This window comes from Ranitomeya imitator, chromosome 6 (assembly GCF_032444005.1).
Source record: "Ranitomeya imitator isolate aRanImi1 chromosome 6, aRanImi1.pri, whole genome shotgun sequence".
NCBI classification, from domain to species: domain Eukaryota; kingdom Metazoa; phylum Chordata; class Amphibia; order Anura; family Dendrobatidae; genus Ranitomeya; species Ranitomeya imitator.
In genome coordinates, this window is record NC_091287.1 from 447872160 (window position 1) to 447885926 (window position 13767).

Genomic DNA, 13767 nt, shown 5'->3' on the forward strand with positions numbered 1-13767 from the left:
GCTCACTGGACTGCCGCACTGCCAGAAATAGGCCAGGATTTGAGGCTTCCCAGACCCTCGAGGTCTGCCTGCCCGGTTAGGCCCTGGCAGAGGCCACCAGAGCAGAAGTAAACCTCGGAAATCTGAATATGTAAATAGTTAACTGTTTCTTGCTGCTGCTTAAACCCGTAGGGGTTAGAGAGAGAGTCCTCCTGAGAACCGTAGAATGATGGTTGGTACAATGACAGTAGGCCCAGCCAAGGAGCTAGGCGGTCCTGCATTGAGAAAGCTAGAACGGAAAGGAAAATTGAGTTATGTATATAGTATTTTATGGTAGGCCTTTAGTGGGTTCAGCGTATACGCCCTTAAAGGAAAAGTTAACTTATTGTTCAGAGTTTGCACTTGGTAGAATACCTGGCTGGGTACTGAGAGTTATTTATAGTCAACCTGTTATTTAAAAAAATATTTAATTTTGTTTGTAACGTTCAAGTGTCCTCACCTCCCATAAAGGGAAGCATTGTTCCATTTACTTATTTTAGCATTTCACAAAAAAAAAAAAAAAAAAAATTTGTATGTCTTTTGCTGCAATGTATTGTTGTTCTTCTTCCCAGTCGAGGAGTACTGGATTTAACCGGGGGGGAGTGCAGTGCCCCAGAGATCTGGTCGTTGCAGTAACGTCGCTCTGCCACTAAGGGGAGTGATGGTACGTCTGATGGCACTAAAGGAGTTCTCCTGACCAGGTATCACCAGAACACTTTACACTTCACACTCTGGCCACTAGGGGGAGAAAAAGGCTTTATTTATTGGGCCACTCCTCACACTGGTAAAACTAGGGGTTGGGGAGGAAGTTAGTCAGAAGCTGACTGGGTTGGATTCAGGCAACATCCCGTGGCAGGGGGTGTTGCAGGGAGAAGACACAGGGGGGTCCCTGTCAGGCGTGGGAACCTGGCAGGTGCCTAGCGAACAGAGCAGAACGTAACGGAGCCGCGCCTGCACTTCCTTGTGGCGGTATCCTAAGAAAGAGACAAGAAGGGAAGGATATTGTGGAACAGTGTAAACGAGATCAAGCACAAAGGAGTACCAGTAGGAGTCGTGCCGTGAGACCGAGGCAACATCCTACTGAGGCACGTAGCCGGTGGCCGGAACACCGCGGGAGTAACTGACTCTAGGCCTTACTTCGAACTCCTCAGGACAGTGAATTATAGGTTGGCTGTCTACCATAAATTTCCTACGAAGACATAGGGGGCAACAGTGGGAGAGGGGCATCTCTAGGGTCCCAGAAGACCTCCAGGCCTTCCCGTCATACGGGTGCATCCTAGCCATAACATATCTGTTACTAGCAACATCTGGAACTAAAGAGAGAGAGAGCTGTAGAGAACGGCGAACGAGAACAGCAGTTGTGAGGACTATTCCGAATGCTCAGCAGGGTAGGACTACAACACACAGGCGCTAGTGGTAGGCAACGATTTCCATCTGCGAAGGAAACTCTGGAAGTGCCCATCGTACCGGCCGGTCTCAGATAGCCCTGTTAAACATGCTCTGGATTGAGGATCCTGAAGTCTTCAGTAAAGAGGTAAAGAGACTGCAACCTTGTGTCCTCGTTATTGACTGCACCTCACACCGTCACGATCCACCTTACTGGGAAGCCCTGGGGACATACTTCACCTGTGGGAAGGTATACCATCTAGCTGCCATTCCATCACCCCAGCGGACCCCACAGCAGCGTCGGTCACCCTGACCGAACACCACAGGTGGCGACACGAACCCCTGACAGACTGCACCACCTTTATTGGACGCCCCTTAGCAGGGACGCGGACCGGGTCTAGCCACCGTGACAGCCTCAGAACCGAACCAGAGAGGCCCGGTACCGAGAACTCGTGGCCCTGTGTCTGGGGGCGCTCCAACTTGGCGTCACGAACAGGATCGTACTTAAGCCTGAGAAGCAGGTCATGTGTGCCTTGGAACTGTGACTGAAACGTGTTGGACTGTGATTAATTGCAAAGACTGTGTATTGCTATCTGCCGCAAGATTCCCGCCAAAACTGCTGCCATTATAGCGCCACGAGGAGCGCAAGAGAAGAAGAAGGGCGTGGGCGTGAGTAAGCTGGAGAGCATGAAAGATAATGGCCTCCCAGTCTAAGTATTGCTGTGTCCTGAGGGCGGGCCCGTCAGTGGCTGAGGTCCGTCTTCTCATCTTCTATGGCAGGCGGAGACCGAAGAAACGAAACTATGACTCAGACGGAGTGGAGCTGGAAAGCCGGGGAGGCTTGCGGAGAAAGATGGCCCAGTCTAGACCCCCATCACCGGAGGATTATACCGGCATGCCGCCACTAGAGAAGATCGAGTCCTGGGAGCTGTCCGCGGAGCCCCCGCTGCCTACACCAGACCAGGTGGCCACCCCTGAGGAACGGCGTGGAGCTGCCAGAACCCCCCACTTACGAACGAGCTCGGTACTCTGGCTGATCGGGGATGGGTGTTCTGCCGACGCATGACCCGACTACCGGCGCGGTTGGTGGAGTTCCGGAGTCTGCATCATTCGACCCGGAAACGCCCGAGTGGGACATGGGCTCCTTCCCCGGGGGGGATTATCGGAAGCACCTCATAGCTGAGTATGCCAGGGATGTGGAACGGGAGGCCCGCGGTGAGCTGCTGGATGGGTCATTGCCGAAATGGGGAGTGGTGATCGTTTACCAGCCACAGGGCGGAAGAGGCTTTGTCCAGGAAATAGGATCCACAATAAGGGTCCATATCACCCGGGAGGTGGTGGAGGCTGGCCTGCGGGGCGACAGTAAGGGTCCCATCCTGCTGCCGGGAGATGCGGTAAGCTACCGCAGATACCAGAAGGGCCACGGCTGGTGGGCTCAGGATATCCAGCGCTGTACCTCCGTCCTGGTTGCTGCCAAGTCCTTGGAGGAAGAACTGGCTGAAGCAGCGGCAGCCGCTATTGCTGTTTCTCGGATCGCTCACTGTACTCCCGCACTGCCAGAAATAGGCCAGGATTTGAGGCTTCCCAGACCCTCGAGGTCTGCCTGCCCGGTTAGGCCCTGGCAGAGGCCACCAGAGCAGAAGTAAACCTCGGAAATCCGAATATGTAAATAGTTAACTGTTTCTTGCTGCTGCTTAAACCCGTAGGGGTTAGAGAGAGAGTCCTCCTGAGAACCGTAGAATGATGGTTGGTACAATGACAGTAGGCCCAGCCAAGGAGCTAGGCGGTCCTGCATTGAGAAAGCTAGAACGGAAAGGAAAATTGAGTTATGTATATAGTATTTTATGGTAGGCCTTTAGTGGGTTCAGCGTATACGCCCTTAAAGGAAAAGTTAACTTATTGTTCAGAGTTTGCACTTGGTAGAATACCCGGCTGGGTACTGAGAGTTATTTATAGTCAACCTGTTATTTAAAAAAATATTTAATTTTGTTTGTAACGTTCAAGTGTCCTCACCTCCCATAAAGGGAAGCATTGTTCCATTTACTTATTTTAGCATTTCACAAAAAAAAAAAAAAAAAATTTGTATGTCTTTTGCTGCAATGTATTGTTGTTCTTCTTCCCAGTCGAGGAGTACTGGATTTAACCGGGGGGGAGTGCAGTGCCCCAGAGATCTGGTCGTTGCAGTAACGTCGCTCTGCCACTAAGGGGAGTGATGGTACGTCTGATGGCACTAAAGGAGTTCTCCTGACCAGGTATCACCAGAACACTTTACACTTCACACTCCGGCCACTAGGGGGATAAAAAGGCTTTATTTATTGGGCCACTCCTCACACTGGTAAAACTAGGGGTTGGGGAGGAAGTTAGTCAGAAGCTGACTGGGTTGGATTCAGGCAACATCCCGTGGCAGGGGGTGTTGCAGGGAGAAGACACAGGGGGGTCCCTGTCAGGCGTGGGAACCTGGCAGGTGCCTAGCGAACAGAGCAGAACGTAACGGAGCCGCGCCTGCACTTCCTTGCGGCGGTATCCTAAGAAAGAGACAAGAAGGGAAGGATATTGTGGAACAGTGTAAACGAGATCAAGCACAAAGGAGTACCAGTAGGAGTCGTGCCGTGAGACCGAGGCAACATCCTACTGAGGCACGTAGCCGGTGGCTGGAACACCGCGGGAGTAACTGACTCTAGGCCTTACTTCGAACTCCGCAGGACAGTTAATTATAAGTTGGCTGTCTATCTTAAATTTCCTAAGAAGACATAGGGGGCAACAGTGGGAGAGGGGCATCTCTAGGGTCCCAGAAGACCTCCAGGCCTTCCCGTCATACGGGTGCATCCTAGCCATAACATATCTGTTACTAGCAACATCTGGAACTAAAGAGAGAGAGAGCTGTAGAGAACGACGAATGAGAACAGCAGTTGTGAGGACTATTCCGAATGCTCAGCAGGGTAGGACTACAACACACAGGCGCTAGTGGTAGGCAACGATTTCCATCTGCGAAGGAAACTCTGGAAGTGCCCATCGTACCGGCCGGTCTCAGATAGCCCTGTTAAACATGCTCTGGATTGAGGATCCTGAAGTCTTCAGTAAAGAGGTAAAGAGACTGCAACCTTGTGTCCTCGTTATTGACTGCACCTCACACCGTCACGATCCACCTTACTGGGAAGCCCTGGGGACATACTTCACCTGTGGGAAGGTATACCATCTAGCTGCCATTCCATCACCCCAGCGGACCCCACAGCAGCGTCGGTCACCCTGACCGAACACCACAGGTGGCGACACGAACCCCTGACAGACTGCACCACCTTTATTGGACGCCCCTTAGCAGGGTCGCGGACCGGGTCTAGCCACCGTGACAGCCTCAGAACCGAACCAGAGAGGCCCGGTACCGAGAACTCGTGGCCCTGTGTCTGGGGGCGCTCCAAAAACCCATCTCTTCAGGAAAGCCTACAGCCTGCAATAACCATTCTGCCGCCTCACCAACCGCCTGAGCTGCCGCCATGTCACCAACCACCCGAGTTGCCGCCACGTCACCGACCACCCGAGCTGCCGCCACGACCACTCGAGCTGCCGCCACGACCACTCAAGCTGCTGTCACGTCACCGACCACCCGAGCTGCCGCCACGACCACCCGAGCTGCCGCCTCACCACCACCAGTGCTGCAGCACACCAACCCCCTGCCTCTTCCCCACTATCCTGAAGAATGTAAGTCCGCAAGGACAGGGTCCTCTCCCCTCTGTACCAGTCTGTCACTGTAAATTTGTTAACTGTTAACGATATCTATAACCCTGTGTGTAACCCCTTTTTCACATGTACAGCACCATGGAATTAATGGAGTTATATAAATAAATAATAATAATAAAAAGATCCCTTTAAAAATTACAAAAAGAAAATAAAAAAACCTCTTAAAAATTTTCATAAACCTTTTATATTAAAAAATAAACCCTTAACAACTCTGTATTGCATGTGTGTATATTTATACATACACCACACTTTAACCCCTTCCCGACCTTTGACGCCACGTAGGCATCATGAAAGTCAGTGCCAACCCGACCTGTGACACCTATGTGGCGTCATGGAAAGATCGCATCCCTGCAGATCGGGTGAAAGGGTTAACTCCAATTTCACCCGATCTGCAGGGACAGGGGGAGTGGTACTTTAGCCCAGAGAGGGTGGCTTCACCTTTTCCCCCCCGTGGCTATGATCGCTCTGATTGGATGTTGAAAGTGAAACTGCCAATCAGAGCGATTTGTAATATTTCGCCTAAAAAAACTGGTGAAATATTACAATCCAGCCATGGCCGATGCTGCAATATCATCGGCCATGGCTGGAAACACTGGTGTACCCCCCACCGCCACCGATCGCCTCCCCAGCCCTCCGATCTATGTTCCGCTCCCCTCCGCTGTCCTGTCTGCTCCCCCATCCTCCGATGCCACCCCCATCCTCCGATCCACCCCCCATGCTCAGATCTCCCCCCCTTATACTTACCGGGCCTCCCATTGTCCGTCCGTCTTCTCCCTGGGCGCCGCCATCTTCCAAAATGGCGGGCGCATGCGCAGCGTGCCCGCCGAATCTGCCGGCCGACAGATTCGTTCCAGGTATATTTTGATCACTGTGATATAACCTATCACAGTGATCAAAATAAAAAAAAATAGTAAATGCCCCCCCCCCTTTATCACCCCCATAGGTAGGGTCAATAATAAAATAAAGAAAATTTTCTTTTTTCCTTTTCCACTAGGGTTAGGGTTAGAACTAGGGTTAAGGTTAGGGCTAGGGTTAGGGTTAGGGCTAGGGTTAGGTCTAGGGTTAGGTTTAGGGTATTTGCACACGGTGCAGATTGGCCGGGGATCCGCAGCGGATTGGCCGCTGCGAATTCGTAGCAGTTTTCCATCAGGTATACAGTACCATGTAAACCTATGGAAAACCAAATCCGCTGTGCCCATGGTGCGGAAAATACCGTGCGGAAACGCTGCATTGTATTTTCCACAGCATGTCAATTTTGTGCGGATTCCACAGCGTTTTACACCTGTTCCTCAATAGGATTTTTCAAAAATCGTGCGGTAAAATCTCACACGAATCCGCAACGTGGGCACATAGCCTTAGGGTTAGGGTTGGAATTAGGGCTATGGTTCTAAATAGGGTTAAGATTAGGCTTGTGATTAGGGTTAAGGTTAGGGGTGTGTTGGGGTTAAAGTTGTGGTTAGGGTTGGGATTAGGGTTAGGGTTGGGATTAGGGTTATGATTAGGGTTAGGGTTGGGATTAGGGTTACGGGTGTGTTGGGGTTAGGGTTGTGGTTAGGGGTGTGTTGGGGTTAGGGTTGTGATTAGGGTTATGGCTACAGTTGGGATAAGGGTTAGGGGTGTGTTGGGGTTAGTGTTGAAGTTAGAATTGAGTGGTTTCCACTGTTTAGGCACATCAGGGGTCTCCAAACGCAACATGGCGCCACCACTGATTCCAGCCAATCTTGCGTTCAAAAAGTCAAATGGTGCCCCCTCACTTCCGAGCCCCAACGTGCGCTCAAACAGTGGTTTACCCCCACATATGGGGTACCAGCTTTCTCAGGACAAACTGGGCAACAACCATTGGGGTCCAATTTCTCCTGTTTCTCTTGTGAAAATAAAAAATTGCTTGCTAAAACATAATTTTTGAGGAAAGAAAAATGATTTTTTATTTTCACGGCTCTGCGTTATAACCTTCTGTGAAGCACTTGGGGGTTGAAAGTGCTCACCACATATCTAGATAAGTTCCTTGGGGGTCTAGTTTCCAAAATGGGGTCACTTGTGGGGGGTTTATACTGTTTAGGCACATCAGGGGCTCTGCAAATGCAACGTGACGCCCGCAGACCATTCCATCAAACTCTGCATTTCAAAAGTCACTACTTCCCTTCTGAGCTCCGACGTGTGCCCAAACAGTGGTTTGCCCCCACATATGGGGTATCAGTATACTCAGGACAAACTGGGCAACAACTATTGAGGTCTAATTTCTTTTGTTACCCTTGTGAAAATAAAAAATTGCTTGCTAAAACATAATTTTTGAGGAAAGAAAAATTATTTTACATTTTCACGGCTCTGCGTTATAAACTTCTGTGAAGCACTTGGGGGTTGAAAGTGCTCACCACACATCTAGATAAGTTCCTTAGGGGGTCTAGTTTCCAAAATGTGGTCACTTGTGGGGGGTTTCTACTGTTTAGGCACATCAGGGGCTCTGCAAATGCAACGTGACGCCCGCAGACCATTCCATAAAAGTCTGCATTTCAAAACGTCACTACTTCCCTTCCGAGCCCTGACGTGCGCCCAAACAGTGGTTTACCCCCACATATGGGGTATCAGCTTACTCATGACAAACTGGGCAACAAATATTGGGGTCCAATTTCTCCTGTTACCCTTGTTAAAATAAAAAATTGCTTGCTAAAACATCTTTTTTGAGGAAAGAAAAATGATTTTTTATTTTCACGGCTCTGCGTTGTAAACTTCTGTGAAGCACTTGGGGGTTCAAAGTGCTCATCACATAACTAGATAAGTTCCTTGGGGGGTCTAGTTTCCAAAATGTGGTCACTTGTGGGGGGTTTCTACTGTTTAGGCACATCAGGGGCTCTGCAAACGCAACATGACGCCCGCAGACCATTCCATCAAAGTCTGCATTTCAAAAGTCACTACTTCCCTTCTGAGCCCCGACGTGTGCCCAAACAGTGGTTCCCCCCACATATGGGGCATCAGCATGATCAGGACAAACTGGACAACAACTTTTGGGGTCCAATTTCTCCTATTACTCTTGTGAAAATAAAAAATTGCGGGCTAAAAAATAATTTTTGAGGAAAGAAAAATGATTTTTTATTTTCACGGCTCTGCGTTATAAACTCCTATGGAGCACTTGGGGGTTTAAAGTGGTCACCGTGCAGCGCCCCAGAGTCCTGGTCGTTGCAGTAATGTCGTTCTTCCACCTGGGGGAGCGATGTTACGTCTGATGGCACCAAAGGAGTTCACCCTGCCAGGTATCACAGCCACACACACATTTCACATGCCAGCCACCAGGGGGAGCTAAGGGTTCTATATTAGGCCACTCCTCACACTTGGGTAAAACTGGGGGTTTGGTTAGGAAGTAAGGTCAGTTCTGACTGGAGGGAGAAGGAGATAGTCAGAAGGAGAGGAGAGGAGCAGACTGGGCTCGGCCCAGGAAGGAAAGAAGGATACGGAGCTGCGCCTGCACCTGATTGCGGCAGACTCCTAAGGAAGGACAAGAAAGGAAGTGTGTCGTAGTGAGTGAGCACCAAAATCGTAGCAACAGGAGTTTAACACCAGTGGGAGACCAGCTAGGAGCAGGCTGCCTCCCACTGTGCGCAGATCCGGTAGCCGGAACACAGAGGGAGTAATAGACGCTTTACTTCAGAGACCGGCAGGACAGTCGATTTTAAGTTGGCTGCCCGACCTAAGAACCTAAGCAGACAAGGTGGCAACGCGGAGGAGGGGCGACGCTAGGGTCCCTATAAAATAGCCTCAGGCCACCACCGTCATACGGGTTGGTCCTATCCATCTGGGGGACCGAGAGAAGAGTAACAAGAGTGAGGACCCTATGAGGGCTAATGCACATAGGGACCTACTACGTTACTGTGCGCAAGGGGAAGGCTACTGATTTCCACCTGGACAAGGGGACTCTGGAATTGCCATCAGACCGGCCGGACTCTGCCTACCCTGTCATCCAGCACCCTGGACTGTGGATGCTGAAGCCTTCAGTAAAGGTAAAGAGACTGCACCTATTGTGTCCTCGTTATTCACCGCACCTTGCACCATTCACCATCACCATCTACACTACTAGGAAGCCCTGGGGATATACTTCACCTGTGGGAAGGTATACCATCTAGCTGCCATTCCATCACCCCAGCGGACCCTTAAGCAGCGTCGGTCACCCTGACCGAGTACCACAGGTGGCGTCACGAACACTTGACAAACTTTCATCACCTTTCATTGGACGCCCCTTAGCAGGGTCACAGACCGGGTCTAGCCACCGTGACAACCCCAGGACCGAGACAGAGAGGACCGGTAACAAGTACCCCGCGGCCCTGCATCTGGGGGCGCTCCAACTTTGGCGTCACGAACAGGATCTACTTAAGCCTGAGAATTCGGGTCATGTGTGCCTTAGAACTGTGCCAGAATTGTGCTTGAACTGTGATCTGCTTAAGAACTGTGTATTGCTATTTACCGCCAAAAATTCCCGCCAAAACCGCCGCCATTACTGCGCCACGACGAGCGCTGGAGAAGGAGGGCGTGCCATGGGAGGAGACCGTGAAAGCAGCGCCAAGAGTAGCAACCGCCCTCTCCGACTACGGCTGCAGGATGACGAGCTCAGGAATGCAGGAGCTCAAACCCCGGAAAATGGAGGAGCTGTGTGTGTGTGCCGCCGCAGATCAAGGAGCAGAGATGGCGACCAGCGGGTGCCTGAACGACGTCGAAGTGACCCAGGGCCACCCCAGCCCACCGGAGGCGAACCAGAGCCTGCTGCTACTGGAGGCATCGGACCTCCCGCCTCCGGACGGGGAGCCGGCTACGGTGAAGAAATGGAAGTCAGAGCTGTGCAAGAAGATCGCACAGGAGGAACCGTGGTCAGAGCCGCAGCGGACTCCAGTGTCCTCATCAGCGGAGCCGATCGACATCGGTGGAACCACATCAGACGCAGGTACCAACAACGGCCCTGTCCCACTGACCGATCCAGCTCCAGTGACCGCTCCCCATCCCGATTATAACCGGTCTTCCGCCGCCGAGGTCGTGGTGGCGGCCCTTTACGCTATGAAAGGGATTCTGCCCCCGCTCACGACGTCTATGGGTGAACCGCTTGACGTGAGCCCCGAGGGGGTGATCTTTAAATGGGACGCTCCAAAGATCCGACCGGATGGGTCCAGACAGGAGGGCTCCTATATCGTAGTTCTCACCTGGGAGCAATACAAACAATGCCTAGTTTTGCAATGGAAGGAGCGGAATAAACCGAACGCTCAAAGTGACACATCGACCGCTAGAGCTTGAAGAGACGACAGTCCCCCGGTGAGCCACGGTATGGTGGTGACCTACCATCTCCAAAGAGGGAAAGGCTTTATTCAGGAATCCGGGATAGTGCCAAAAGTTCGGGTTGACATATGCAAAGTGGAGTCGGGGACCTGGAGACTTACACCCGTGATTGGGGGAACAAAGGTTGGTACGCCCAAAATGTTAAGAGGTGCGCGCCATTGACAGCGCCACCTAGTATTAAAGAAATGACCCCAATTGCTACCGCTGCTGAACCACCGAGGGTCCTGCAGATTAACATCACCTCTATTGTATATCCAGCTACCACTGTGGTGATTACGGAACTAACGCCTGCGATGGCCCGTGCTTCACCTGAGCCCGAGCAGAACTTTGTGGGTGCTCAGGCTTCCCCCGGGAGTGAAAGAGTCCCTCATGTAGCACCTGGTAGCCGCCAGTACCCAACAGGGCTACCCCCACTGGTACTACCGCCAGAACTTCAATAAACCTCGGAAAACCGAAAATGTACATAGTTAACTGTTTGTTTTCCTGCTTTTGCTGCTTTAAACCCGTTTAGGGTTAACTCTTAAAGGGATCCCTTAGTTTACCCGGGATCTCTATCTTGTTCCAGTTCATCATGGTTTTAAAGGAACATTGGAATCATGGACGGTGAATGGTTCCCGAACTGTCCTCTGTGAATAGTTTCCACCTTCTTAAAGGTGCTCTCTACTGGTTTTACAAAGAAAGAAGACTTTGCGAAGAAACTATTCCTGATGACGACGTGAAAGTTTCTCTTGTCTTAAAGTTTATTAGTGACTTGTTGATTGTTTGCACTACCTCAGAAAAGACTGATTTTTCCTCTTAAAGGGAATGTGTATATAGTTATATATATATTGATTTTTGTATTATCACATGAAGTATTACTTATTGAATATTATTTAGATAATTTTTACTGTATTTCATTGTGAATATATATAAATTTTTCTTGCCAGCCGTGTAATTATTGTATTGATTATATATGTCCCTTTTTTTATTATATTTGTACTTAAATAATGTAACATTTTATATTTGTTACCAACCAGTCTTGGTGTGCCCTAGCCCCCTCACATACTTGTTACATTTTTTATTCATATTTTATTTTTAATAATTAACATAGATCTATATTAATTTTAATAAAGAAGTGTTATTTGTTGTGTTATGTCCTTTTTAAAAATTAAATAATTTGATTAAAATTCAACGATTGGTTTGTCAGTAAATATTTCTTTTTGGGTATATTTCTTATGAGTAATATTTACTAAATTGGTTATATTTTGAATATTATTTGGTATTTCTTTTCTATATAGCATTTCTTTAATGATAGTATACCCTTAGAGGGTACTTGCACTTAGTAAGATAGAATACCTGTATGGCTAATTGTATTTCATAGTAAGTTAGTAACTGTTCTCTTTTATAATATGCATAATGTAAATATGTTCTTGTTTGTAACGTTCAAGTGTTCTCACCTCCCATAAAGGGAAGCACTGTTAATTTATTTGTTTAAAGCATTTCAAAAATGTTGCATGTCATTTGCTAACCTGTAATTGTTGTGTTCTTTTACCAGCCCGGGAGTGCTGGATTTACCAGGGAGGGGGGGGGGAGTGCAGCGCCCCAGAGTCCTGGTCGTTGCAGTAATGTCGTTCTTCCACCTGGAGGAGCGATGTTAAGTCTGATGGCACCAAAGAAGTTCACCCTGCCAGGTATCACAGCCACACACACATTTCACACACCAGCCACCAGGGGGTGGGGAGTAAAACTGGGGTTTGGTTAGGAAGTGAGGTCAGTTCTGACTGGAGGGAGAAGGAGATAGTCAGAAGGAGAGGAGAGGAGCAGACTGGGCTCGGCCCAGGAAGGAAAGAAGGATACGGAGCTGCGCCTGCACCTGATTGCGGCAGACTCCTAAGGAAGGACAAGAAAGGAAGTGTGTCGTAGTGAGTGAGCACCAAAATCATAGCAACAGGAGTTTAACACCAGTGGGAGACCAGCTAGGAGCAGGCTGCCTCCCACTGTGCGCAGATCCGGTAGCCGGAACACAGAGGGAGTAATAGACTCTACGCTTTACTTCAGAGACCGGCAGGACAGTCGATTTCAAGTTGGCTGCCCGACCTAAGAACCTAAGCAGACAAGGTGGCAACGCGGAGGAGGGGCGACACTAGGGTTCCTATAAAACAGCCTCAGGCCACCACCGTCATACGGGTTGGTCCTATCCATCTGGGGGACCGAGAGAAGAGTAACAAGAGTGAGAACCCTGTGAGGGCTAATGCACGTATGGACCTACTAAGTTACTGTGCACAAGGGGAAGGCTACCGATTTCCACCTGGACAAGGGGACTCTGGAATTGCCATCAGACCGGCCGCACTCTGCCTACCCTGTCATCCGGCACCCTGGACTGTGGATGCTGAAGCCTTCAGTAAAGGTAAAGAGACTGCACACATTGTGTCCTCGTTATTCACTGCATCTTGCACCATTCACCATCACCATCTACACTACTGGGAAGCCCTGGGGATATACTTCACCTGTGGGAAGGTATACCATCTAGCTGCCATTCCATCACCCCAGCGGACCCCTAAGCAGCGTCGGTCACCCTGACCGAGTACCACAGGTGGCGTCACGAACATTTGACAAACTTTCATCACCTTTCATTGGACGCCTCTTAGCAGGGTCACGGACCGGGTCTAGCCACCGTGAAAACCCCAGGACCGAGACAGAGAGGACCGGTAACGAGTACCCCGCGGCCCTGCGTCTGGGGGCGCTCCAACCGCACATCTAGATTAGTTCCATGGGAGGTCTGGTTTCCAAAATGGGGTCACATGTGGGGGAGCTCCAATGTTTAGGCACACAGGGCCTTTCCAAACGCGATATGGTGTCCGCTAACGATTGGAGCTAATTTTTCATTCAAAAAGTCAAATGGCACTCCTTCCCTTCCAAGCCCTGCCACATGCCCAAACAGTGGTTTACCCCCACATGAGGCATCAGTGTACTAGTGTACTCAGGAGAAATTGACCAACACATTTTAGGATCCATTTTATCCTGTTGCCCATGTGAAAATGAAAAAATTGAGGCTAAAATAAATTTTTTGTGAAAAAAAAAGTACTTTATAATTTTTACGGATCAATTTGTGAAGCACCTGGGGGTTCAAAGTGCTCACTATGCATCTAGATAAGCTCTTTGGGGGGTCTAGTTTCCAAAATGGGGTCACTTGTGGGGAAGCTCCAATGTTTAGGCACACAGGGGCTCTCCAAATGCGACATGGACATGGTGTCCGCTAAAGATTGGAGCTAATTTTTCATTGAAAAAGTCAAATGGTGCTCCTTCCCTTCAGAGCCCTGTCGTGCGCCCAGACAG